The sequence below is a fragment of the Arvicola amphibius genome, chromosome 2 (assembly GCF_903992535.2).
Source record: "Arvicola amphibius chromosome 2, mArvAmp1.2, whole genome shotgun sequence".
Taxonomy (NCBI): Eukaryota; Metazoa; Chordata; class Mammalia; order Rodentia; family Cricetidae; genus Arvicola; species Arvicola amphibius.
Window position 1 is genome coordinate 1592702 of NC_052048.2, and position 27035 is coordinate 1619736.

Consider the following 27035-nt stretch of genomic DNA (forward strand, 5'->3'; position numbering starts at 1 on the left):
CTGACACCTCTGAAACCGGGAGCCAGAGTCAATCTTTCCTCTTAGGTGACTGTTTAGCTCCTTCATCACGATGACAGAAACTGACATGTTGTTATTTCCTCTCCAGTTTTTGGGAAACATACACACAGGCTTTGCCTTAACCTAGGAATTTTCACTGACAGTCATTATTCTCTTAGAGATATTTTGCTTAACCCAAGAAGTTAGAATCAGTAATCAATGGGAATATCATTGTTTATTTGTCAAGTAAGACTTTAAGATATGTAGAATTTTAAAATAAAATGGTTTTGCTATATATTTGCATATAATACAAATATTCATTTTAAGTATTTTTAATAAGATGTCCAGTTTAACTTATGCATTTTAAGAATGATGTCTGCCATTTGACCTATTTGACCCAAATCAGTCTTCTTTATGAAATAACAGATTAGACTTACTTAATATTATTTCATGCTAAGGCTATGAAACATATTCCTCTGAGAACTGTCTCATTCATGGATTCAAGGCAGTCAGACTGCAGGGAAAATACCAGATGACCTATCTCCTTTTCTGTGTGTGTTTTTGTGTGTATGGGAGACACGCGCGTGTGTGTTTTGCACGTGTTAACCTGAGCATGTGGAGGTCTAAGACTGATGGTGAGAGTCACCTTTGATGGTTTTCTGCTTTTCACCGGGGCAGGATCTCTCAGTCAAACCCAGACCTCAGCCATATGGTTAGTCTCCCTAGGGAGCTTGCTGCTCTGGGGATTCTCTGTGTGTCTTCTGAAGCTGGAATCACAGACCATCATGCCCAACCCCCCCCGGCATTTGTGTGGGTCCTAGGGATCTGAACTCCAATTCTCACATTTGTGGGGTAAACTTTAACCACTGAGCAATCTTCACAGCCCCTAAATTCCTTCCTTCCTTCCTTCCTTCCTTCCTTCCTTCCTTCCTTCCTTCCTTCCTTCCTTCCCTCCCTCCCTTCCTCCCTCTCTCCCTCCTTCCCTCCCTCCCTCTCTCTCTCCCTCCCTTCCTTCCTTTCCTGTTCTTTGAGATTTGTTTTCATGGAGCCCCGATTCATCTCGAACTTGCTATGCAATTGAGAATGACCCTGTAATCCTCATCTTTCTGTTTCCACCTCCCAAGTGCCAGGATTGCAGGCATCAAACCATCATAAACGTCCTTCTAAAAATGCCCTTGGATGCTATGTTTTCCTGTTGCACAGTTACTGACAGGACATTTTTGTACAGTGCATTACAAGAAGAGAGCTTCAGAGCCAGAGTACATTATAGGGTTAACACTAATTTTTTTTCCACAGTTAACTGGGCTTCATAGGCAATAGTGTGGAGTATAATTTGTGGGTTGCCCTGTCACGCATCCTAATGTGAAAAATACCAGGCTAACTTTCATAGCTCTTACTCTGCACAACTCTACATCATAAAGACTATAAATAGAAATCAGGATGAGAGAAGGTAAGATATGAATTTGGAACTGGAATAATGCATTGGCACACGCAGGTGCTGATGTGTGCTTGCTGCTTTGAGCACCTTGGGGCATCAGCTTTCCTCAGTACAAGGCAATAGCTCTTCACGGTTTTGATAATAATGATGTTTAATAACTTCAAAAGCCTGTTTATCCTGAATGCTTCATGGCAGCGACTGTTATCACTCACCAAGGGAGACTGTCAAGCTAACACACACTTTATTATTTATAAAACATAAACAAAATATTTTAGTGTCTTTTTAATATTTGTTCACCAGCTGTTGTTGGATTCAAGGAGGGAAAGAGAAAAAAAATCTATTTAATTTGTGCTTATTTCTGTGTTCCTTAGTATGAACAGGATACAGAGAAGAAAACCAGCACAGAACAACACCATTTCCAAGCCAATCATGGTGCTGTCTTCCTGTAATCGCAGCACTTGTGAGACAGAGGCAGGAGGAGCAGGAGTTTAAGGCCAGCTTCACTATATCGTGGGTTTGAGGCCAGCCTATGGCACATGAGACCCTGTATCATCACCACCACCACTAACCCACAAAAACAAGAAAGAAACTATAAAGGCAAGCTCATGATTTCTGAGAACAGTTTTGTCACAGGTGTGCATGAGCTCAAAAAACAGTAGGACACAGGATCATATTGATTGCATGGAGTTAGAGGTGATTCTTGCTTGTCAAAAACGATTTAATTTCCATGCAAAAATATGTCAAAATAATTGAGTCTGCACTAGATAGGTAGAGATTATAAATAAAATTAGAATACCACAGAGAAAGCCATGCCAAAGAAATCCATTGGTTATTGATTAGTTACTCAATGAATTAGTACAACGTCATTTCCAGCATCCAGCCAGTCTATAATCTGGGTGTGATTCTTGTTTATTCTCAGTTGTGGAGAAAACAGTGCAAATACAGTATGATTGTAGTCTAAGAAAGTTTGATGTTCTGGAAAAGGCCAGAAGACATCTGTACCTCACAGGTTTCAGACTTAGGGCTACATATTGGCAGTAACCTGCCACCATGCCCGCCCTTTCCCACAAACCCATCAGGCAGCTCCTTGGTACTCATCCCACCAAACCTCTGGTCCTCCCCTGCTGCCCAATCAGTCACCCAACCAGGGACTAGTGCCCTCAGCCCCTTGACTCAACATGTCACACATCAGAAAAATCACGAGGAAGGTGTTTGATCACAGAGGTATCAAATTAGGCGATCTTTAAAATCCCTAAAGATTCTTCTATTCATAACCAGATTTGAGCTAATTGTGACATAGACATGCTTGTATTTTATGTTTAAATTGGACTGGATTTGGAGAAGTCCATGAAGTGCCAGATTTCTTAGGAAGGAAAATTGTAGCAACATTTTTGGGACAGTTGGAGCTAAGTCTTCCTTGCTCAGTCTTGTGAACTGCCCTTTGACCTAGAACCTGGGAAAAGGATAAAGATGGTAATAGACCAATTAGTAGAAAATGAGTCATTATTCCTTCTAGTCTGCTCGTTAAAACTCCAATGCAAGGAGGTGCAGCTTTGCTTCTGATCTCAGGCTATCAACACGATAATTAGAAATCGTGTCAGGTGATACCAAATGAAAGTAAGATTTCCTTTTTGATGAGAGGCACTGATGTAGATTTAATATTTTAATGAGCAGACTTTCGTACTTGGCTGTAATATAGTAATGACAGCGGCAGAAGAAAAGTGTAGAGGTAGATAAATATTTTTGTTATTATTGATTTTTGTTGGGAAATATCCCAGAGATGTGTATTTGCTAAATCTTTTAATTTGGAAATTAAAATTCTCAGGAAAAAAGTAAAAGACTTTTAAGAGGGCAAAGAACTGTAGCTTCTTTGCACCGAGACCCTGCTGCTGTGTGGGGTCTCTTGGGGGAAGTTATCTGGCTCTTTATGGGCTTGTATCTTCTGCTGGTTTCCACCTGTGCTGCAATCCTACAATTTACAGAAAACTGGTTGTTGTAGAAGCACGTCTCAAGCACAGAGGTACAGATGAATTTTGTCCATAGTGATATGAAGAGTTACTTCCGTTCTTACATTTGCATTACAGAGATTTGGGTCATTTATTTTACCATTCACAATTTTACGTGAAGGTGTCCGTGTTCAGATTCTCGCTTGAATAATTTGTTGGCTGGGGAAATAAAAGTGTGGATTGATTCTCATCAATTACTCTTAGACTATTTTGAGCTGGGAATATAACTCAGTGGTAATGTACTTACGTAGCGTAAATATGGCCCTAGGTCCGATTTTCAGTATTATAGTGTGGATGTGTGTGTGTGTGTGTGTGTGTGTGTGTGTGTGTGAGAGAGAGAGAGAGAGAGAGAGAGAGAGAGAGAGAGAGAGAGAGAGAGAGAGCACTAGCCAGCATGTGTGAATAATCTGTTGGCTGTGGCTGAAGAGCTGGGTCTAGTGTTTAAGCATGGAGACTTTTGCTGCTGCGGACACCATGTTAGAACACCATTGTTAAAATTCTCTTGCTGACCCATAGGGAAGTCAGCTGTTCAATGTTCCATTCATTCCTTCCTTCGGTGGTTGGCTAGCATCTTAACATTTTCCATCTAAGTTTCAAAGAAGGTAGTGTTAGTTGGATGTGGTGGTGCACGCTCATTATCCTGGCACTTGCAAGGCTGTTGCAGGAGCTTTACCCTAAATTCAAGGTCATCTTAGGCTACAGTGTGAGTTTTAAGTCATCCAGTGCCACAGAGTGAGACTTTGTCTCAAAAAATCCAAGAGCAAGCAAACAAATAAAACACATCAGTTTTTTTAAAAAAAAACTAAAGGGATTATAATGTAAGAATTATGAATGTAACCCCGCTGAACCCATAATGGGGTGGGGGAGGCCTAGTGAAAAACCATCTTTCTAATGTCCCCAAATGGTCTCTCCCGACTCAATAGTTCTGGAACATTCCTGCCTAGATCCTCTAGGCAACAGACTCCTGGTGGAATTGGCCTCATACATGTTATTTTAATGTCTACCAGAAAGTCATTTTAACAGTTCATAAAATAAATTGACTTTTCAACATGGAAGCATATTTTAGAAGTCAAATCAGCATGGAGAGTATGTGAACACAGAGATCAGAGGAAGAATTCTTCTACGCAGAGTGGAGCAGACTAAGGGCTCCAGGTTCCCCCACCTTCCTCTTTTTCATATTCTCATGGGTGCAACCTTTCAACAATCCATCCACAATAGAAGGATGCATGGATTATAAAACACTTCATAATTATTAGGGATTAATCTTAGACATTTCCTATTTGAAAAAATTCCTTTACATGCTTGTACTTGTTTGGTTTTCTATTGCTATAATAAACACCATGACCAAAAGCAACTTGGGAGAAAAAAGGGGTTCATTTGGCTTACAAAAGTTACAACCAATCATGAAGGGAAGTCAGGGCATGAACTCAAAGCAGGAACCCAAAGGCAGGAGCTGAAACAGGAACCGTGGAGGAATGCCACCTCCTGGCTTGCTCTCCATGACTTGACCAGCTACCGTTTTTATCCTGTCTATGCCCACGTGCTTAAGGATGGCATGTTCCACAGACACACCCACAGGCCATTCTGAGGGTGGCAGTTCTTTAATTGTGTGTGTGTGTCTGGGTTTGTGTTAGGTTAACAAAAATTGACCAGTATAGCACATCCTCTCCCATTTATAAAAAAGCTTGACTTTCTTCAGTGGGTGTCTGTGTAGTTTTTGGTAAGAGCTAGGTAAATTTTACCTGGCTTCCAGGAAATAGTGGGTTGGGTTTTCCGTTAACCTACGGATGTTTTCTGTTAGCTATGATAGTTCAAATTCCCAGAATTCTTTCCCTCCCTGGTTTAACCTGTGTTGGCCTCTATGAAAGCATCAGCTTCCCAATGTCTATGACAATAATAGCATAGCAGGCATGATCTATACTCCCTCACTCATCAGTATTTCTAATAAAATTGTATCTCATTGAGAAGAATATTTTCACAAGGCAAGGATATTCACTCCCCGTTCATAGGCCTCTTTGCCATAATCTGCTCAAATTTAAAAAGAAATCTTGTTACATTTTTGAAGCTCAGTCAGTACAGTGATGTACCTATATCCCAGCACTTGAGCGGTAGAAGCAGGAGGATCAGAAATTCAAGACAGCCTTGGTTAGATAGTGAATTTGAGGCCAGCCTGGGCTACATGATACCCTGCCTCAAGATGCAAACAAATCCTTCTGCCCTCTAAGGATAGCATTTCTGTAGTAAAGTTCGATTTCTCTCATCTGGTAGCCTTTGTTTCTGATCACAGATGTCCTACAACAACTAAAACATTCTCTGAAACTTCTGAAAGTCTGATTTTATTAATGATAATTATAATTAAAAAAATTTTTTTGAGTAAAAACAAAATGTAAAATTCCTTAGGTGTCTGGATGATCAACTCAAAACTTCTCTCAATGTGAGTACATACTTCAAAGTCAAATCAGGCTGCCCTTTAAAAAAGATTTCATTTTGTGCAATGCCTGCCAAGGCCAGAAGGGGGCATCAGATCCCCTGGATCAGAAGTCACCATGGGATGCTGGGAATCAGAGGGAGGTCCTTCCTCTGCAAGAGCAGCTAGTAAGGCTGAACCGTCTCTCCAGCCCACAAGCTGCCTTTTAAAAACACTGTATTAAGCAATCTGTTACTTACATAGTTTAAGCAATCCATTTAAAACAGAAACCAGTGCTTAGTCATAATTATAGTAGCTGGTGTGAATTCTACAAGCAGGCATGAAATTCTTATTTCTGGTGTTTTCTGTCTGTACTCAATGCCTTACAGGAATAGACTATATATAGGCACATCATTACAGAATTAGAAGAAAGTTTACATTTACGGGCAAGAAAGAAGAAAAAGTGGCTTCAACAACCTGAAAGACCAAATTTAATATAGTTTCTCTAGGTTTTTGTCTTTAATATTTTCCTGCTATGTTCTTTGATGAAATCTAAAGTGTTTGGTCACTTTCCAAACAGCTATTTAAGTCACCACTGCTGTGGGACAATGGTCTTTTATCCTGTCATTTGTATTATTTTTAATAAAATGCTGATTGGCCAGGAGCCAGTATGGAAGTATAGGCAGAGTGATGGCGGCGACCAGGCAGGAAGTAGAGGCGGAGCAACGAGAATTATGGGAAAAAGTTTCAGTCTGCAGTCATCACCCAGACAAAGAGGAAACAAGATGTGACTGCCTCGCTAAAAAAAGTACTAAGCCATGTGGCTAACACAGACAAGAACTATGGGCTAATATAAGTTATAAGAGTTAATAAGAAGCCTGAGCTAATGGGCCAATCAGTTTATAACTAATGTAGACCTCTGTGTGTTTCTTTGGGACTTAACAACTCTGGGCAGGACAGAAACCACAACACCCCACCCTGGTCCCCCCATAGGTTTACATGCATGTGTCTGTGTTCATGACGGGGACAGAGGTCAAAGTCGAGTACCTCCTCCCACATGAGTTTCTGAGGCAGGGTCTTTCTCTAAACCTGGAGCTCTCTGATTTGGCAAGGCTGAGTATCCAGCAAGCTCCCAGGAATCCACTTATCATTGCCTCCCAAGCACTGGGTTGATAGACACTGGGTTGATCCACATCCAGCTTCTTACGTGGAAGCTGGGATCTGAACTCAGATCCCCATGTTTGCACAGTGAACACTTTACCCACCGAGCATTCTTCACAGCCCTAAGCAGTTTTTTGTTCTGTTTGTTTTTCAAGATAAGGTTTCTCTGTGTAGCCTTGGCAGTCCTGGAACTCACTCTATAGACCTGGCTGGCCTCCAACTCACTGAAATCGCCTGTTTCTGCCTCCCGAGTGCTGGGATTAAAGGTGTACACCACAACCTCCAGGCTAACAGTTTATTTTTTAACTTTTGATTTTAGAATTATCACAGACATTTTATAGTTGCTGTGTAAAACACCTGAAGTAATCTAGAAGAAGCTATTCTCTCTGTTTTGTAATGGGAAATCTCATTCAGAAAACCAACAGGCTGTTATCTGCTAAGTAACTATAAAAAAATACTCAAAATATCTGAACTTAAAAAGGAGCCAGTCTGGCTAAGAATGTGGAATATTCCTTTTTTTTTTTTTTTTTTTTTTTTTTTTTAGCTAGATTGTCAATATTGTTTTCTGGACAACAGATACAATTCAGACATTTGGTGAGAATTAGTGGGCAAGTAAAAAGTCTGATTTGTTTGTGTGTTTATTGTTTTGCGGCACTGGAGACCAAACTCAGGGATTTGTGTTTGCTAGGCGAGCACATTACCACCATAGATGAGAGGGAATATGTGACAGTCTGCCACTGCACCAGACTGGAGTCATCCTGGGTTTGCAGACTTCAGTGTCCACAGAGAAAACAGCTCATCAGAAAAGCTTCATTTGCTCCTTCCAGTGCTATGTCTTGATCCCCCTTGGAGCTCATGAATGCATATATGCACACACACACACACACACACACACACACACATACACACACACACACGATTTCTAGAAAGTTTCATCACAATGGCATTCTTGTCACTTTTGGCTGGAGCAGGACTGGACAGGAAGGCTACCACATCCAGACATGAGGACTAGTATTTGCTGGGACCCTGTTATCAGTGTCCCCACAGTGCTGAGTGGTCCCAGTCTTGCAAGGGTTTCTACCCTGTGAAAGCTGGTGGGTGAGTTGACCAGACTGGGCTGCAAAAACATGAGCTCAGGTACCAGAAACAATAAAAGAGCAATTTTTCAAGACATTTATCTGCGGAAGAGCCAGGGACATAAAAGCCCATTCTGTTATCCTTCCCTGAGCCTCTCTTCTCTCAGTGTTGGGTGGGGCTGGGGCTGTATCCAGTCAGATTAATTAAGGGTGACATGAAATGTAATCTCAGCAGTGGCTGGACAAGAATCCAGTGACATCAGACAAGGGACATTGCTTCTAGCAGGAGTGAACCCGGAGAACCTTCACCTTGGCGAGTCCCTGAGACTGGCCCAGATCAGATTCAGCTCAGCACCAGGCAGCACTATTCTCAGGGAGGTGCTTCTGAAATGGGGTCTTTCTGCATCACAAAGCAGGAAGGGAGTGTGTCCGAGACCCAAGATCCTTCCAGGGCCCGAGAGAAAGAGGCCTGGATTTAGAGGGTGTGGAGACCTCTGGTATTTTTTTTTTTTAAATATTTATTTATTAAGTACACAGTGTTCTGCCTTCATGTATACCTGCAGGCCAGAAGAGGGCACCAGATGTCATTACAAATGGTTGTGAGCCACCATGTGGTTGCTGGGAATTGAACTCAGGACCTCTGGCAGAGCAGCCAGTGCTCTTAACCTCTGAGCCATCTCTCCAGCCCGAGACCTCCGGTATTATCTCGGCTTCCCAAGTTGGTGTGGAGTGGCCATCAGTGAGCTGAAAAGTTCATCTTGGCCAGAGAGTGCTGGACACCGTCTCACTTAACACACATGGAATTGTCGCTTGTGCCCAGCCTTGCCACTTCTTCTTGACGGTCATAGTAATCTTTTAATAGTTCACTCCCTGGTTCATCCCGTCATTTTCAACTGTTCGTATCATCACACCCTTGCACTCTCTGGTGTCTGGAGGCAACAACAAAGTCACATATTTGTTTTACTTCAAGGAACAGAGTAGATCTCACATTCATCCTTTGAAGTGTTTCAAAGCTGCAAGCGCTAAACTTGGGTAAAGATTCATGGTGACTTAGTGAGGAATGTCTCTATGGGGATGGGGGCATCGTGATAACTAAGACTTTCCAATGTCTTACCCAGGGGATGATTAGTTCATTCTCCTGGAGGGGATGGAGGAGACCCCTTGCTTTGGGGCAAGGTTAGAGCATTTCCCCACCTGATGCACATAGGTGAAGAGGGAGTGCATCCGTCCCCCTCAATCCCAGTGTTGACTGGTGGAGACTTCTCTATTCTAATCATAGGAGGTATGAGTTCACAGAAGGTTCTCTGGATATCTGGGGCATGGAACCCACAGTGCTGTAGCCATGAACAGGACCCATGGCCATGCTAGCCAGTACAGTCCCAGAAGCAGTGTATACCTTGAGTAGTGGGACAGCAAATAGCCATGACATCTGTCATTGAGGTGGGTCAGGAACTTGAGTATGAGGTTGTCTTCTAGGTGGTCATGACAGACTCAAGTCAAGAGCACCTCTGTCAGTTCTTTTGGATTGAATAAGTCTTTCAAGCTTCTTGTAAATGAAGATATCAACCGTCTTCCCAATGTATATCGATTTGACTTGATGGAAATAGTAAGAATTGCAAGGTGTCGTTCATCCTTCCTTCCTTCCTTCCTTCCTTCCTTCCTTCCTTCCTTCCTTCCTTTCTTCCTTCCTTCCTTTCTTCTTTCCCTCCCTCCCTCCCTCCCTCCCTCCCTCCCTCCCTCCCTCCTCCCTCCCTCCCTCCCTCCCTCCCTCCCTCCCTCCCTCCCTCCCTCCCTCCTTCTTTCTTTCTTCTTTCTTATCTTTCTTTCTTTCTTTCTTTCTTTCTTTCTTTCTTTCTTTCTTTCTTTCTTTCTTTGTATTTTTTTCTGAGACAGGGTTTCCCTGTGTAGCCCTGACTGTCCTGAAACTAGCTCAGTAGTTCAGACTTACTTTGAACTCACAGAGATGCGCCTGCCTCTGCCTTCTGCCTCTTGAATGCTGGGATCAAAGGTGTGTGTCACCACTGCCCAGCAATTCCTGCTTACTTATGTTGAGGACTGAGTTTATGCTTAGCAATAGGAGCCACTGACTTTTTTTATACGGCTTCCTTACTCTGTAGCTAAAGTGAATGTCAGTAACAAGTAAGCAGCCAATCGCTAAAGACACTCATGGGAGCAGCCGTTAATGAGGAAGGTAACGAGAGCAGATCAGCATAGGGTTATGCAGGAGTACGTGTCCAAGTACAAATTTTATTCAGACTTACTAGGCTTTGCCTGTTAATCAATGAAAGTGATACACACAGCAAACAACCCCCTGACCACAAACTACTTCCTAAAAATTCTGAAAAGAAAGTAGTTTGAGCATGTTGGTTGGTTCCAATGTCACCACGGTAAGCCTTGAAACAAGTGGAGGCTAGAGATAAGACACAATTCCCAGGCCTATCCAGGAATAAATACTCAAACTTCAGCCCCAGGCTTGGACTTCACACCCTGTCCTTGGCCTCAGTACTGCCCCTAAGCATCACAGTGTTAAACACTATCGACTTCTAGGGTAGAGCATCTGGAGGAAGCCATTGGATCCATCTTCCCCAGCCAGAAATGCAATGTCTGGGCTGGTCACCAGGCAAGGTGAACTGGTGGCAGAATGCTGGTCAGGAGCCATGTGAGCATCTGCTGAACATCCTGGTGCTTTTCCAAAGAGAACCTCTTTCAGCCACTGGCTGGTCTCTGCCTGCATTGGTGGTTTCTGGATACACAGCTCCCATGAAATGAGTTTCACATGGTGACTTTTGGCTTAATTAGATGAGTGAACATTTCCCTAAACTGCACCTTGGTCTATTAACACCTTCTTGCAGCCAACCCATCATCCCCTTTGGCTTCTGAATTTCACTAACGAGCTATTCACTCCATTTTCCAGATCATTAAGGAGGCTGTCAGAATTCTAATTGGGCCAGTACCAGCACCCATGGGTGATGCTTTTGCTCTGATAGCCCCAAGCCAGTTATTGTCCACTCCCATTCAGACTCCCTTATTATCACAGGCAGTTTTAGTCTCTCTCTCTCTTCCTCTCTCCTCTTCTCTCTTTATGTCTACTATCTATGTATCTATCTGTCTGTATGTCTTTCTGTCTCTCTGTCACCTATCTATCTATCTATCTATCTATCTATCTATCTATCTATCTATCTATCTATATATCTATCATCTATCTGTCTATCTATTATCTATCATCTATCTATCTTCTATCAAATAGTATATTTAGAGTCTTACATAATCCAGGCTGGCATCAAACTTGCTATGTAATTGAGGAAGACCTTGAACTTTTGATCTTCTAGATTCCAGCTCCCAAGGGTAAGGTTTACAAGCATGCATTACCTCACATGGCTTATGTGATACTGGGTATTCAAAGTTTTGTGAATGCTAGTCAAGAACTCTACCAACCAAACTACATCCTCAGTCCATCAATGCACTTTACATCTTTAAAAAATTCTGTTTTTAAAGAGTCAACATGTGACAGTGTGTTGTACAATATGCGCACACACTTGAACTGCAGCCTTTTCTGAATGCTGCAGAGGTTCATTTATGTATTCATTTCTGTCTATTGAAGATTGGAAGGATGATTATATGCTTTGTCTAAACTCCATCTCCCCTTTAGCTCATATACTTGACTAGTGGAACGCCTTTTCTGCTTGGCACAAGCTTTAATCCTCAGCCTCCTTCCTGGGCCAGCTCCCAGACTGTCTTATGAATATTAGCAGGTTACTGGGTGACTAAGAATTTTATATAAATGGCTCACATTTAGCGCTGGAAAATCTGAAAGTTTCATGGTGAGAACTGAGAACTCTTTGCTGTGCTCTGTTGGCTCCCTTCACTCGCAAAATAAATATAGCATTAATTTTGTGACTTAGATGAAATATTCTATCAGGCAAGGCTATTTTCTTCTTTGTAGTTTAAAATTGCTAGGTTTGCACACCACCCCAACTTAAGGAACCCCTGGCTGCTGTATCTCTACAATGCAAGTTGTTTGATGTAACTATGAAGCATTCTTTTTACTGTCTATGAAAATCCCCTTTTCAAAACAACAGGAATAATGTAAGCCAAATGCAAAATTACATCTGTGATATCATTTTGCCATGCAAAAGTATGAACTTGGACACTAACTGAAAGAAAAAGAAAAGCCCGGCTCATTGAAAAATAACTTTGTTAATGTATTCTTAATTTTAGATTAATTTTCTCTGATACCATAAAACATTTATGCAGTTTACTTATAAATTGTGGATATAGTCTTCTAATTTTATGAAATATAGAGAGAACTCTGAATATCAGAGTTGTCTAATGTGGCTCTGGGGTAGGCTTTCCTTCTCCTACATGCTAAGTGCTGTGACTTTCCCCAAGCAAACTACTAATCTTTTCCAAGTAACAGACTCTCTAGACTCCTGCAGAAGCAGCCAGAGCTGAGGGGTCATGGAGTTGTGCTGAATCAGGGGTCAGCGAGCCCTTCCAGAGTGTTGGTCTCTTCCATGACCATATGTGTAACGAATCTTTCTCTGTCCCATCAGCCAGGTCCCAAATAATGACACAGAGACTTATTATTATTTATATGAAAGCTTTGTCCTTGCTTAGGTTTTGTTTGTTTGTTTGTTTTTAGAGACAGGTTTCTCTATAGCTTTGGAGCCTGTCCTGGAACTCACTCTGTAGACCAGGCTGGCCTCAAACTCACAGAGATCCACCTGTCTCTGCTTCCTGAGTGCTGGGATTAGAGGTATGTGCCACTACTATGCAGCTCACTTAGGCTTGTTTTTAACTAGCTCTTATAGCTTAAATTAACCCATTTATATTAATCTACATTCTGCCATGTGATATTACCTCTCTTCCATCTTGCACCTCCTGTTTCCTCCTTTTGTTTGACTGATGACTCTGCCCTTCTTTTCCCCAGAGTCCTCTCTGTCCCTAGAAGTCCTGCCTAGCCTCTTCCTGCCTATCTATTGGCCATTCAGATCTTTATTAAACCAACTAGAAGATGCCTTGGCAAAGACGCACATTCCATGTGCAGTGTTCCTCAGGGAAGTCTCCAAGCAGCGCAGCAGGTGGTGATGTGGCTGTGGGATGGTATATCACATTTAGTGTGGAATAAGGCATTGTACTATAGCGTGACCTTGTGTAGCGTGGGATGGTACTGCCCACAGTCATACAATCCAGAGTAACATAAGGGAGTTTTCTATCCATTACAGAATGGTGAGAGCTGCACGGTGTCTGTGGAGTGGGACAGTTAGGATGTGGGGTCACAGAGTGTTGTTTCAGATCCTCGTCCCACCCATTCTGTGGGGACGACTTTGAGAGTCAGCCCCATCATGGGAAACGTGGGCACTCAAAGTCTGTAGCACGAGTTGATGGCTCAGCAGCAAGGATCATGCATGCGTGAGAACTAGGAGTAAGATATAACCGTCACCCCACTCCCCACACCGCTCTTTTCATGTATGTCACTGACAGCAGGTGAACCCCAAAGTCCCAGCTTTAATCAAGGTGTGTCACGGAAAGCATCCAGTGAGCATTGCTGGCTGTGATTAAGGAGCAATTGATTTCTGCCTCTTATAATAGTTAATCTTCACTGTCAACTTGGTTAGATATAAATCACTAGGGAAAGCTATCTCTGGATATGCCTGTGAGGGTGTTTCCAGAAATATTTAATTGAAGTGGGGTCTCATCCCCAAATATGGGCCACATCACGCCCTGGCCTGGAGTCCTGGACTGAAGAAATAAAAAGGAGGAAGCAAGTTAAGCACCAGCATTCATCTCTCAGCTTCTTGACAGCAAACGCAGCAAGTCCAGCTACCTCACGCTTCTACTGCCAAGCCTTCTCCACCACGATGGGCTGTGTCCCCTAAAACCGTAAGCCAACTTTCCTTAAATTTCTTCTTGTCAGATATCCGGTCACAGTAATAAAGCAAGAGAGCAATGTACCTTTTAAGGCTAGAATTTAAGTGAAGTTCTAATCAGGTGCTTAGTCAATGAGGCTGGATACCCTGGTCTGGGACTAAATAGGATCTACTAGGATATGCCTAGTCCCGGTCTGGTACTAAGGACCTAGAAGATTCACAGCCTTGAAAAAATGCAAGTTTTTACTCAAGATAAGCATAGCTCCCATGAAACTAGATTACATCTGTTTCAACACTAGAAGCATTGGTAGCTTTAGGCATCTCAGAGGTTTTTTCCTCTTAGCTAGAACAAGCTACCTTAGCTGTAGCTTGAGGTGTATTGTTAGCTACTGATAAATGAAATTGAAAAAAAGAACAGGTAAGTGAATTTCAAACAGCATTAGCATCTACAAGCTATCAGATGTATGTACTACCACACTGAAAAGTTTGTACCTCTTTGGTTTGAGGACTGAGACTTCTCTAATGTCTGACTAGAGTGCTGTGTTCTATGCCTCACTGCCAAGCCCACTGTGGGGAAGAAAAGGAAAGACAGACAGTGTCCCATGTCCAAGTGTCATGTGTGGTGTGGAGCTGTGGGCTGGCTTCCCGCCGCCCTATGCCCCAAAATAATTACACGGAAACTGTATTCTTTTAAATACTGCCTGGCCCATTATTTTCAGCCTCTTATTCACATCTTGACTAACCCATATCTAATAATATATGTAACACCATGAGCGGTGTCTTACTGGGAAGTTTCTAGCGTACGTCCATCTTGGGCTGGAGCTTCATCGCATCTGGCATCTCTCTCTCTGAGGAGAGGCATGGTGGTCTGCCTCAGAGAGCAGAGGCATGACGATTTATCTCACGTAGGAGAGGCGTGGCATCTGACTGAGCCATCTACCTCACTTCCTTCTTCCTGTTCTGTCTACTCCACCCACCTAAGGGCTGGCCAAGGCAGTTTGTTTATTAGCCAATGAGAATCCTCCATCAGTCATGGTTTTGATTTGAAATGTCCCAGAGGGGCACATGTCAAGGGCTTGGCTCAGCTTTAGGGAAATAACTGGGTGTGAGAGTTTTGACTTATCAACCCATGAATTTACTGAGGGATTTGTAATCTGATGGCACTTTTGGTAGATGGCAGAAAAGTGTATCTTGTTCTTTGTTTCCTTCTTTCTCTGTTTCTGTTTCCTGGTTCCCATGAGTGGAACAACTCCTCTTTATCATGGATTCTCTCCCATGTTCTGCCTTGCCTCACATACAAAGCAATGGAAACAGCTGACCGTGGACTGAAACCCCAGGAACCCTGCGCCAAATTGTAAGGAGAGACTGCTTGTTCATCCTGGCTGACCAGAACCGAAATAATCACACAGAAACTATATTATTTAAATCGCTGATTGGCCCATTAGCTTTAGCTTCTTATTGGCTAACTCTTACTTATTAATTTATCACATCTCCATTAATCTGTGTATTGCTACATGGCAGTAGCTTACGAGGTAAAGATTCTGGTGTCTGTCTCTGGTGGGGGCTCCATGGCTTCTCTCTGACTCCGCCTCCTTTCTCCCAGCATTCAGTTTAGTTTCCCCACCTACCTAAGTTCTGCCCTATCAACAGACCAAGGCAGTTTTTTTAAATTAATTAACCAACAGTATTCACAGCATACAGAGGGGAGTCCCACATCAAACCTTTTCTGTTTTAAGATGCTTTTCTCTGGTGTTTCGTCACGGTGATGAAAGCTGGCTAACAGATCAAGTGATAAATGTCTCTGTGTGTTTGGAATCCAGAGTAGGAGGCAGAGAGGGGCCACTCAGCCAATTTAAGTCTGAGTCAGGCTCAGAACCACTGTGGAGGACTGTGGTTTTTTGGACAGTAAGGCGGGTTTTTAATACTGCTCACTCAGGAAAGTCAGTGATCTTTGTTGACTCAGAGAACAATGTACCAATGGCTCACCAAGAGAATTCTGAGGGAAGAAGTCTAGTGTTTTATTAGGTCTGTCATCTAGATGATCAACTCAGGTCAAACATGAGGTCAATTTATTTGTGACAGTCATTTTATAAATCCATTTATTATTGGAATTCTAGTTAACATTATCCCCTAGGGGAAACTGGTTGTCAGTCAAGTACATGGCCCTTATTAGGCATAATTCCAAGGTGTACACAGTGAGAGGACTGTTCTTCTGTGATGCTGTCTTCATCTAGAAGGAGTCCAATTTGCAATGTTATGAGTTGGGTAATTATCAGAGACAATATTTTATTTTTAAAAGTTCATAGTTACCATACTGTGTGCAAAATCTAAGAAGTTGATTACAAAAGCATTCGGCAATAAATATCTGTGTGTTTTAAGGGCAACATTTGCATTGAGAATCACATCTCTGTTTTGCATTTATAGTAAGTGAATAAATCTGCTATTGCAAATTTCCAAGACAATCACAGGGAGACCAAGACGAGTTCAGTCATTAATCACATCGTGAAACTAGACACAGCCAAAATAGAATGAAAATGAAACTCAGCAAACCAAAATATCTCATACTGGAAAACCCAAAACCTGCCCAGTCATTTATTAGATCCTAGTAATGTTTGTCTTTCAGGTCAGAAGGACAGATGGGAAACAGCAATAATGGAAACAACTCTATTAGAATTAGTGGATTAAGAATGGAGAAAATAGATTTTATGTATTGAAACTGTTTTGAAAATTAAGACAAAATTATCATTCACTTGGTGTGGGTACAGTATTCTGTTATTTTTTTTAAAGACTAAGTGTTGGGCCTTTGACTTAATGAAAGCAAAATTTTTACCCCTAAGAATATGTGAAATATAACAATAAAATGCTAGGGGTGGCATGATTTATCAGAGCAACACTGCTTAATTGGCTTGTTTTCAAAGAATGCCTGTCACCAGGGAGCTCCAGCCTGATAGAAACATATTCTTTCTGTTGCTGGGAAGAATCTGCGGTGCCACATTTGGGACTTAGAAACACACAGATGCAGAGGAGATCGGTGACATCAGAGTTGGGTTGCTGCATCCCTAATTCCTTTGAAATCCCAGACATTTGGGACTCTAGAGGAGTAATCCCAGAAGACCGTTCTGCTTTCATTCTTGATTTCACTTTTTGCTTTCTTTCCTGCTCTTCCTTATAGGAGCCCGAGGCTCCCTCTGCTGTTTACGGCCGTCCGTGCTAGTAAATAGTTTGGCTCAATAACTGGTACAGGGTAAGGATGCAACACAAGCTGTGTGTTACTATTGCATTTTTCTTAGTCACCCTTGGAATCATCCATCTGGGTGTGGTGTTTCAGTCCTACAATCCCCGCACTAGGGAGACTAGGCTGAAAGCATCACAAGCTGGAGTCCAGTTTGGGTTACATACCAAGACCTTGTTTAATAAGAAGAGAACAGAGTAATTTCAATTCTCAGAGGAGGCAGAGTTCTGCACATCTCTCCTGCCATCCTGTCATTTACAGATAAAGAAACATTGGCGTACGTGTGGGGCAGGTAGGTCCAGGACTAGGGCCTACATTCCCCAGCTCCGAGGTCTGCAGCGTCTCTTTGTTCTAGACCACAGACCTTTCCCCTCTATGTTGCAACTTGAGGATGTGGGAGTCCTCTGTGGAGAGTTTTAGTGTTCAGCAGCAAGCCTCACTCCAAGTACCTGCCACCACTGAGGTCACAGGGATGCCTCACGTTACAGATCAGAGAATTTATGTGCTAAAGTCTCCTCAGTTATTACCCACTATCTAATGGGAGAGATTAAAGCAACCTAAATGAGCTGTATTCTATTTAATACCCATCTTACCAGGCACATGATTTATTTCTAACCATGATTTATTAGCTCTCAGGCCTGGCCTACTCTGTGGAGGCAGTGAGATCTCTGGAGCAGCGGTAAGATGGATAGCATGCTTATGAGTGGACTCAGGAGTATATCTGGATGTTTCCTGTTCCCATTTACTGAGCCCTGAAAGAGAATCCATGAATTGTCTACTCAATAATCACAGTCCTCATTAGAAACACCTTCCCATTAACAGGGAGACATCCATCTCTTTCCTTTTCCTTTTTTTTTCTTTTGAGGCGGTGCCTCACACTGTAGAACTCACGATGTAACCTAAGATAGTCTTGATCTTGTGGCAGTCTTCCAACTTCAGCTTCCAGAGTGCTAAGATTGTAAGTGTGGGAGTTTGTGGCAGGGGAGGAACCTATCTTAAGCATCAGATTCTTTCAGTGATGTGATCTTGATGGGAAGATGAAGAAGAGAGAGGAGGAAGGGCAGGGGAAGAGGAAGAGAGAGGAGAGGAAGCTGGAAGGAGCAGAGAAAGATAAGGGAAATCTGAGAGAAGAAAATAAAGAGGAGAGAGGGATTCAGAGAAAGAGGGAGAGGAATGGAGAGAGACGGGGAGAGGGAGATTTTTCTGGGGCCCTGTATTTTATTAAACTAATCTTACATAACACATGTTTTGCTTCATATAAACTAAGGGTTCCTCCCAAGAGGCATTCTTGGGACCAGGGGGATGTTCATGGTTACACCACTTGGCTGTGGTCGGTAGGTTTTGGTCTCATTCAGGGTTCTATCACATTAAGTAATGATCAGACCTCTAATAGGGAATGAACTCATACACAGTAGCATCTCAGGAAGTTTGTAGAGCTTGGCTTGTCATAAAATCTTGAAGGTGTGTCCTGTGTTTGCCGTTTCTTACTCCCCTGACTCCATTTCTCATTCAGCATCTGCTTTTAGTTCATTCTTTTTTTCTCTTTTCCTCACCTCACTTTTAACAGTAAGCTTCACAGCTAAAACTTTATGAATTGTCCCCAAAGAATACAGCAATCAAGACTGTCTTATGGTGGTTACCGAGTGTGACACTACCAGCACTTGTTTTTATAGAACGACAGAGTTTAGAACTGGAGGGGGTTTAACAGACAGGCTGCCATCTGAACACCCTCTGCGTGAAGTGGAACTCAAATCCTTTCCTCTCCTGTGGGCTGCATCACAGCCCTGAAGACACCTGGGAGCCTTGAAAAAGGAGTGATAAGGTAGTGATGAGTTGAAGAGTTAGCATTAGGATTATCCAGTTCTGGGTTATCCGGTTGAGCTCTAAATGTAGTCAACTGATGTTTGCATGTGTGTGCATATTTGTGTGTTACGGGTGCACATATGTGTGGGGTGCATGTGCACACTTGTGCACCAGAATGCAGAGGTCATGGGATAACATAGGATGCCATTCCTCAGGCTCTGTTCACCTTTAACATTTTTTACCTTCATTTATTTATCTATTTATTTATTCATCTATTGTGTGTGTGTGTGTGTATGCGTGTGCATGCCTGCAAGTGTGTATGTGGGTATATGCACCATGATAGTCACATGGAAGTCAGAAGAAATACTTGGGGAGTTGGTTCTTTCCCTCCTAGATAGATGCTGTGTTGCATGGAACTTAGATTATCAGATTTAGTGGCAAGTACCTTAACCTGTTGAGCCATTTTGCATTCCCCATCCCCCTTTAAGAGATTCTGTCTCTCACCAGCCTGGAGTTCACAAAGTAAGCTATGCTGGATGTTCAGCAAGCCTCAGGCATCAGCTGTCTCTCCTCCATAGCACTGGACCATATCAGGAAATTTTTTTTCTTTTCCTTTTTGGTTTGTTATAATATTTAAGATTATTTTATTTTTAATATTTTAACAGCATCTTTTCCCCTTTCCTTTCCAAACCCTCCCATAGACCCCTCCTTGCTCTCTTTAAAACTCATGGCCTCTTTTTTCATTAATTGGTGTTATATGCATCTATGTATGCAATACCTTCCTAAAGGTAACATGCTCTGTCTGTGTAATATAACTTGTATATTTTCAGGCAATTTTTATGTAGGGATTGAACTCAGGTCCTCATGCTTACAAGGCAAGTACTTTACTGACTGAGCCACCTCAGCAGCCTCACGTGTGTTTGTTTAAGAGAGGGTAAGATGGGGAGGCCCCACACGGACAGAAGAGAAGGAGCTATGGCCACAGAGATGGAGGCTGAGGGATATCAAGAGATCCTGTCAGTGCTGGAGAGATGGCTTAGTATTTAAGAGCACTGTCTGCTCTTCCAGAGGTCCTGAGTTTAATTCCCAGCAACCACATATTGGTTCACAACCATCTGTAATGAGATCTGATGTTCACTTCTGGCCTGCAGGCATACATGCAGGCAGAACATTGTATACATAATAAGCAAATCTTTTTTTTTTTTTTTTTAAAGAGATACCATTGCTCTCCGAAAGTGGAGAGATGCCAGGACTGGCTCTATGCAGTCCCCGGAAGGATCAATGCGGTGTCAATGCATAACTCTAGTTTTTGGCACGTTTTCAGACTTCTCTCCAGCCATGTGAGAAAAGAAGGAAGTCTGATACACAGCTCCAGGTGCGTGGGACTTTGTCAAAGTAGCTCTCGGAACCGAAATCACTCTGAAGCCGAGTTGCCTTCCTCCAGCTTAGATCAAAGCACTTTTATATTTGCTGGACATAGGATCTCCGTAGGAGACATAAATTTCATGTATCTTGCTTCATTTAGGATCTGTGATGGTTAGCTTTAATTGTCAACTCGACACAAGCTGGAATCCCTTGGGAAGAGTGTCTCAGTGAGGGACTGTCTCCACCGACCTGGTCTGTGGGGCATTTTCTTAATAAGTTAGCTAATGTGGGAAGACCTTGCCCACTGTGGGGGGCATTGTTCCCTAGGCGGGTTCTAGCGGTCCCTGTACTGTGTAAGAGTAAGAGAACCCATGCGTCCGTGCTCTCTCTGCTCTTGGCTGTCCCTGACACGGCGACTCCCACAATGATGAACTGTCACCCGGAACTGTGAGATAAAATAAGTCCTTTCTCCCTGAAGTCACCTTTTGTCATGCATTTTACCACAGCAGCAGAAAAGGAATTTGGACACTGTTTTCCTTTCCTCCAATGGTATCTTTTCATGAGCAGCTTCTTTTGATAAAGTGAAATCCATGTGTCAGACTTTTTATTTCTTCTTGTTCCTATTTAAAATGACTTCTAAAAAAAACCCCCATTCTTAGATCTAAAATCCATGCAGGACTGATTTCTATGTGTGGAGTGGAACGTGGGGTCTGTGCTTCACTGATCATCCACTTAAAACGTGGTCTTTCCCCTCCTATGCCGTAGTTATGCCTTTGTCATGAGCCAGTTGATTCTTAGAGTCACTTTTGGATTTCTAGGAAGTAGACGCTAAGATGGAATTTGGAGCAGAAGATTAACTGTGGGAAGAAAAGGTATATGAAAGAAAGTACAGAAAAAGCAGGGACCGTTATACCTGTTACCCGTGAAAGGAGAAGGAGTGTGGCTACAGAAGAGGCTCAGACACAGTAGAGCTGAGAAGATTGTGGCCAGTTCAGTAAAGAACAGGACAAAGAACCCCAGTCGGGAATAGTCCTGAGCTAGAGGAGCAGCCAGACCCCAGTGGCTGGCACGTTCAGGAGGAAGGTAACCCTAGCAACGCTACGGAGACCCTGAAGGTGCCATGCTCAGGTTCCCCATGGCAGCCTAGGGAGACCTGAGTGAGAAAGGCAACAAAGGAGACACTGGCTTCCCTAGTCCAGCCTTGCATTACTTTATCTAGAGCCAAATGCCACAGTCTACCCCACACCTACCAGATCTGAAGAGGGCCAGGGATGCATTCTGTGTTGCGTGGAATCGGGCACGCTGTAGGCCTCTGCATGGAGGTGTTGCTGAGGTTCTGCCTTCGTCAAAAGCAGACAGAGAGCCGGGGATGCATTCTGTGTTGTGTGGAATCGGGCACGCTGTAAGCCTCTGCATCGCGATGCTGCTGAGGTCCTGCCTTCGTCAAAAGCAGACGAGAGCTGGAATAGCTGTCAACTCCTGCCTGATAAAGCACCACCTTCCCAAGGCAGAATGGGCCTGTGAACTTGGCACTGAGCAGCCCGTATTCCCGGAGCACAACTTCTTGAATTATATAGTCTTATAATAGCGCGCGGGGGTTCACAGAAATTCTGCAGCGGTGGAAGGTTTTGGAAATACTTCCTTTTGTCACCTAGACATGAAAGAATGTACAAGCAGCAGTGAAATGTTCAAACGAACTATGACATAAAATTTAAGGCTTTCTTACCTTTGTTTTTAATGCATGTGCTTAATTGTAAGTTGATATAATTTAATTTTTGGTATTAGTTGTATTTAACCACTGGATTTCAAAATTCTTGATTATTTAACATTCAGCTCTGTAAACCAGCACAAAGCAAGCCTGCTGCCTCTGCTGATGTGAGCAGGATCCTGGGCCTATTTTGATCCTCCCAAACTCACATCTGGGTGGACTTGACAGATTCTGGATGACAGTGGACCATTCTGGCACTTGAATCCTCTGAGTCCCATGAGCCTAGGCCACCACCTCTACCATTTGATTACTACCAATGGTGAAGACTTCTCCCCGAGTCGCTTGGTGCTGCACTGAGGTCTCTGTCAGATGGTGGCTAACACAATGTACTTTATTTTCCCACTTTTAACATAGAGGGACATAAACCACAGCCTGGTCCCACTCAGAGTCCATTTATGCTACAGGCCTTTCTAAACTGTCATCCTGGTATGGGGCTGGAACAGTGTCCCCACAACAATCATCAGAGCTCCACCAGGCCCCAGCCTCTTCTTTATATGGAAGATGCCGGATGGAGCCATTTTTCTCACCCTTACTTCCTTGATGTATGTTTACAGAGGCCTTCAGACTAACTGATCAGAGGGGAAGGGAAAACAAATTCTGAGAGGTGTGTAAGTTGCCTTTTAGAAGACAGTTGCTCTCTTGGTGCCTGTCACTTTTGTGCAGGTTTGGGCTGTACCCTAAAGGTACCCAAGATCTTCCAAATTGCTGCACAAGAGGACCGTGTAGTCTCTGATCTTAGATGGGGGTAGAGTGACCTCTAGGTTTGACATCTTTCTTGGGTTGGGAGCAGCTTCAAGGATGGGAAGAACAAGGTCCTTCAAGAAACCAGCAGGTTCCTTCTCATCACGACAGCTTGACCATTTGTGACGATGTTCATCAAGGCTTAGCAATCATCTTGGTGACACATGCCTGTCATTGCACCACTTGGGTGGCTAAGGCAGGAGGCCCATCCTTGGCTACATAGTTGAGTTCCAGGTGATCCTGTCTACAAGCAAACAAATAATCTTTAAAATATGCAAAATGTCAGAGGGTAGAAACGAGGAACCTTCATAGCTTCCCAACCCAAATGAGCTGCATCACACTTGCTGAGGGGACACCAGTGTACCAGAGCGTATGGCTCTGGCAGGCCTTGCTCTTCTTCTGCATCCTTCTGTCTTGCTAAAAGCCCATTAAATGACATTCCTAAAGCTAGCCACCAAGGTCAGTTCCCTTATTTGGACATTTCTTCCTCCCGAGGCTGGCTACCAAAGTCCAGCAATCAGAAGGCCTCATTGATTCCCCTATTAACATGCCCCGTTAAAATTAAACACCTCATCCTAACATGCGGTTTCCACCTTTGCCTTTATAAACCGCCATTTGCCTACGTGCCATGCCCATCTCTCTCTTCTCTATCCAGAGGTAGTTCTTTGTTTCTCCAGGACAAATATTCCCGCTCCCTTTCCCTTTTCTTCTTCTTCCTCTTCCTCCTCCTCCTCTTCTCCTATCTTGTTTACCACCCTATCCTAGCCTATTCTAACACAAACCTCCCCTTTCTTCCTCTTAAAATTACTACAAGATGCCATTATGTTTTCTGCTGAGTAGTACTCCATTATGTAAATGTACCACATTTTTCTTATCCATTCTTCAGTCGAGGGGCATTTGGCTGTTTTTAGGTTCCGGCTAAGACAAACAATGCTTCTGTGAACATAGTTGAGCACATGTCCTTGTGGCACAGTTGAGCATCCTTTGGGTATATACCCAAAATTGTTATCACTGGGTCTTGAGGGAGGTTGTTTCTTAATTTTTTGAGAAATTGCCACACTGATATCCAAAGGGGCTGTACCAACTTGCATTCCCATCAGCAATGCAGAAGTGTTCCCTTGTCTCCACAACCTCTCCAGCATAAGTTGTCATCAATGTTTTTGCTCTTGGCCATTCTTATAGGTGTAAGATGGAATCTCTTGAATCATCTTTAAATTTGCAGGCAAATGGATGGAGCTAGCAAACATAATTTTGAGTGAGGTAACCCAGATACAGAAAGACAATTATCACATGTACCCACTCATAAGTGGTTTTTAAATATAAAGCAAAGAAAACCAGACCACAAATCACAGTTCCAGAGAACCTAGACAAAAATGAGGACCCTAAGAGAGACATACATAGATTTAATCTACATGGGAAGTAGAAAAAGACAAGATATCCTGAGTAAATTGGGAGCATGGGGACCTTGGGAGAGGGCTGAAGAGGGAAGGGGAGAGACAGGGAAGATAGGAGAGAAAAATGTAGAGCTCAATAAATATCAATAAAAAATTACGACTACAAAGTTGTTTGCTGCCATTTTAACTTTTCTTCCCTGCCTAATAAAGGATCTCTCTGTGAATACAGGTGTTTGGGTGTGATTTGTGCCTAATCCGGGGTTTGGGAGGGAGACCTCTGCTATGTGGGGGTCCCCTTCACTTGCAATGAAAGGAGCTGGCCCATCATATGCTTAGGGAAGTTCATAACAAACCATTTCTCATAGCAGCATTGTACTCCCTTTGCTGTGAGTCTCACAGGTGGATCAGGATAAAGGGCTGTTTATTCAGATACATGGAGCAACAGATGCTGGCTATGGCTAACTTATTAATTGCATAGTTTGTGTTTATAAAGAAAGATGTCCTTTGCTATGATCATGGTGTTTTGGGCACCAGCTGACTTTAAAGATCACATGTTCTGTTTTAAGGTATAGTTTTGTATGCATAATATCATCTACATTGCTGTTGTGTAATTATTTTCTCCTAATTGAAGCACTCCCTGCTGGAGGAAGGAGGGGACTCTTTAGACTCAGGAAGCTTTTAAGACTCAGGTATACTGCAGAGTTCACAAGGTAACAAGCCACCCTGCCATCCAGATCTCTCCAGTCAATGTTATAAAATCAGTAAGCAGTAGCTAGTGACATGTCACCCATGCTGGGGTGAGCTTTTTAGGGATGTGGCTGTTGTGGATGACTTCTACTCATGAAAGGAATCTGAGTATGCTCTCAGGTCATCAAGCTGGACTTGTGAGGAATGTTTCTTTGGTTTGTTGTTGGTGCCTTATCTGGGTTGAAGAGGGAAAACCATACACCAGTTGCCTAGTCACTCTTGAGCAAGTATATGGCCGAGATAAAACTGGTTTGAAGACCCTAGTCTTACTGCTGGCTCTGTGCTGTGCCATGCTGGGCTGCCATATGTTGGGAGATACCTTTTTGGGGTGACTTTTGCCACAGTCCTAGCCATGGTGGGTTTGTACGTTCCAGGGTAGGGATGTGAAGATTAGAAATGTTAGGTAGGAGGAACAGAAATAAGAAAGAGTCACAGAGATGTAGGATGGTATCGGGAGGGTAACTCAGAGGATCCTGTTTATTTTTCCATACACTTTTATACCCCAATATGAAAGGGGAAAGAAGACAAAAGACTGATTTAACATGATACCAAGGACAACTAGAACAGTTACTTGCCCCAATACTCGAGACACTGAGTCATTATTTCTTGAGAAAAACATGTTTAAGCAGTAAACCCACCCTAGACCATCCTGAAGGCAATCACTCCCTAGGTCAAACTTCCTATTTCAAAAGGAGTAGAAGCAGGCTTGAATTCTCTGGTCTTTGGTCAGGGTAGAGTGTGCCACCTTAAGGTCCAGCACACCAAGTAACCACACCCTAGGTCAGGGTGTGTAGCCACAGTTGTTGCCAACAACTTGGAGCAAGCTCAAACTCCGACCTTCAGACAAGGAGGAACAGGCTCACATTTTTGGGCCTCCACAGCTGTCTGTTCACATACTAGAGCAATGAATATGATGAAAACATAGAATAAATGATCACACACACAATAAAAGATGATCCATCCTTGTGTTTTTTTCAGAATTGAATTTTCTACTTTAATTGAAATTGCATTAAATGATGAGGAGAATACCCCCAACCCAAGGTACTTTTTAAATCTTTGTAAATAATTTGTTGGGTCTTTGTAGCAGCTTCTTCTTCTTCTTCTTCTTCTTCTTCTTCTTCTTCTTCTTCTTCTTCTTCTTCTTCTTCTTCTTCTTCTTCTCATGATAAGTGGAATTCTCATCAGTCATACCTTCTCCTTCCTCCTCCTCCTCCTCCTCCTCCTCCTCCTCCTCCTCCTCCTCCTCCTCCTTCTTCTTCTTATTATTCAAGATTGCCTGTATCATGTGTCTAGGACCCACTCTTTTCTAATTAACTGCTGTTATCTTTATAAGTAAGAATAAGAACCGTAGCTTTTATTCTAAAATTACAAGACCCTAGACAGTATAAGCAGCAAGCATCCTTTCTGTTTCCTACCATGATGTTCTAAATTTGTATTTTTTTTTATCACTCTTCTTTATATTGTCAGTATTTTGAGTGTAGAATTCTTTGCTGGGTAACAAAGAAAGTTAGCATGGTATTCTTCAAACTACAAAGAGTGATGTGACCGGTACATATTTAGAGCTGTTGAAATCCAAGCACTGCTGTGCTATGGGCAGAGTTATTTGTCCCGAGCAAGTGCGGATGTTTCGGCTGTGTGACCTGCCTTGGGTCATGTGCCAAGGTAGCGGTAGGAAGCCAATGCCACATGCAGGATGCCGGCAGATAACGAATGCGGAGCCAGCTGGGTACAGAGAGGCTTTACAAGGACACGTGGGCTTGGCATTTGTGAAGAACGTATTTTCAAAACTTCAACCTCCTTTTTCTTACAACTGCTTGGTCATGGACCTGTGATTATGAAGTCATCCCAGTTCCTGTTTTCCTTTCTCCCGCTGTTTGTAAGTAAGAGACATAGCTCTCTCTAAAAGTATTGTGCTATAAGTGTGAGAATCATGGAGGCACCCCAGCACTGGTTCTGAAATCTAGGAGTCAGGACACCTTGCATCAAGACAGCAGCCACTAGCACAGTTCTGCTGTCGTCTGGCCATGCTT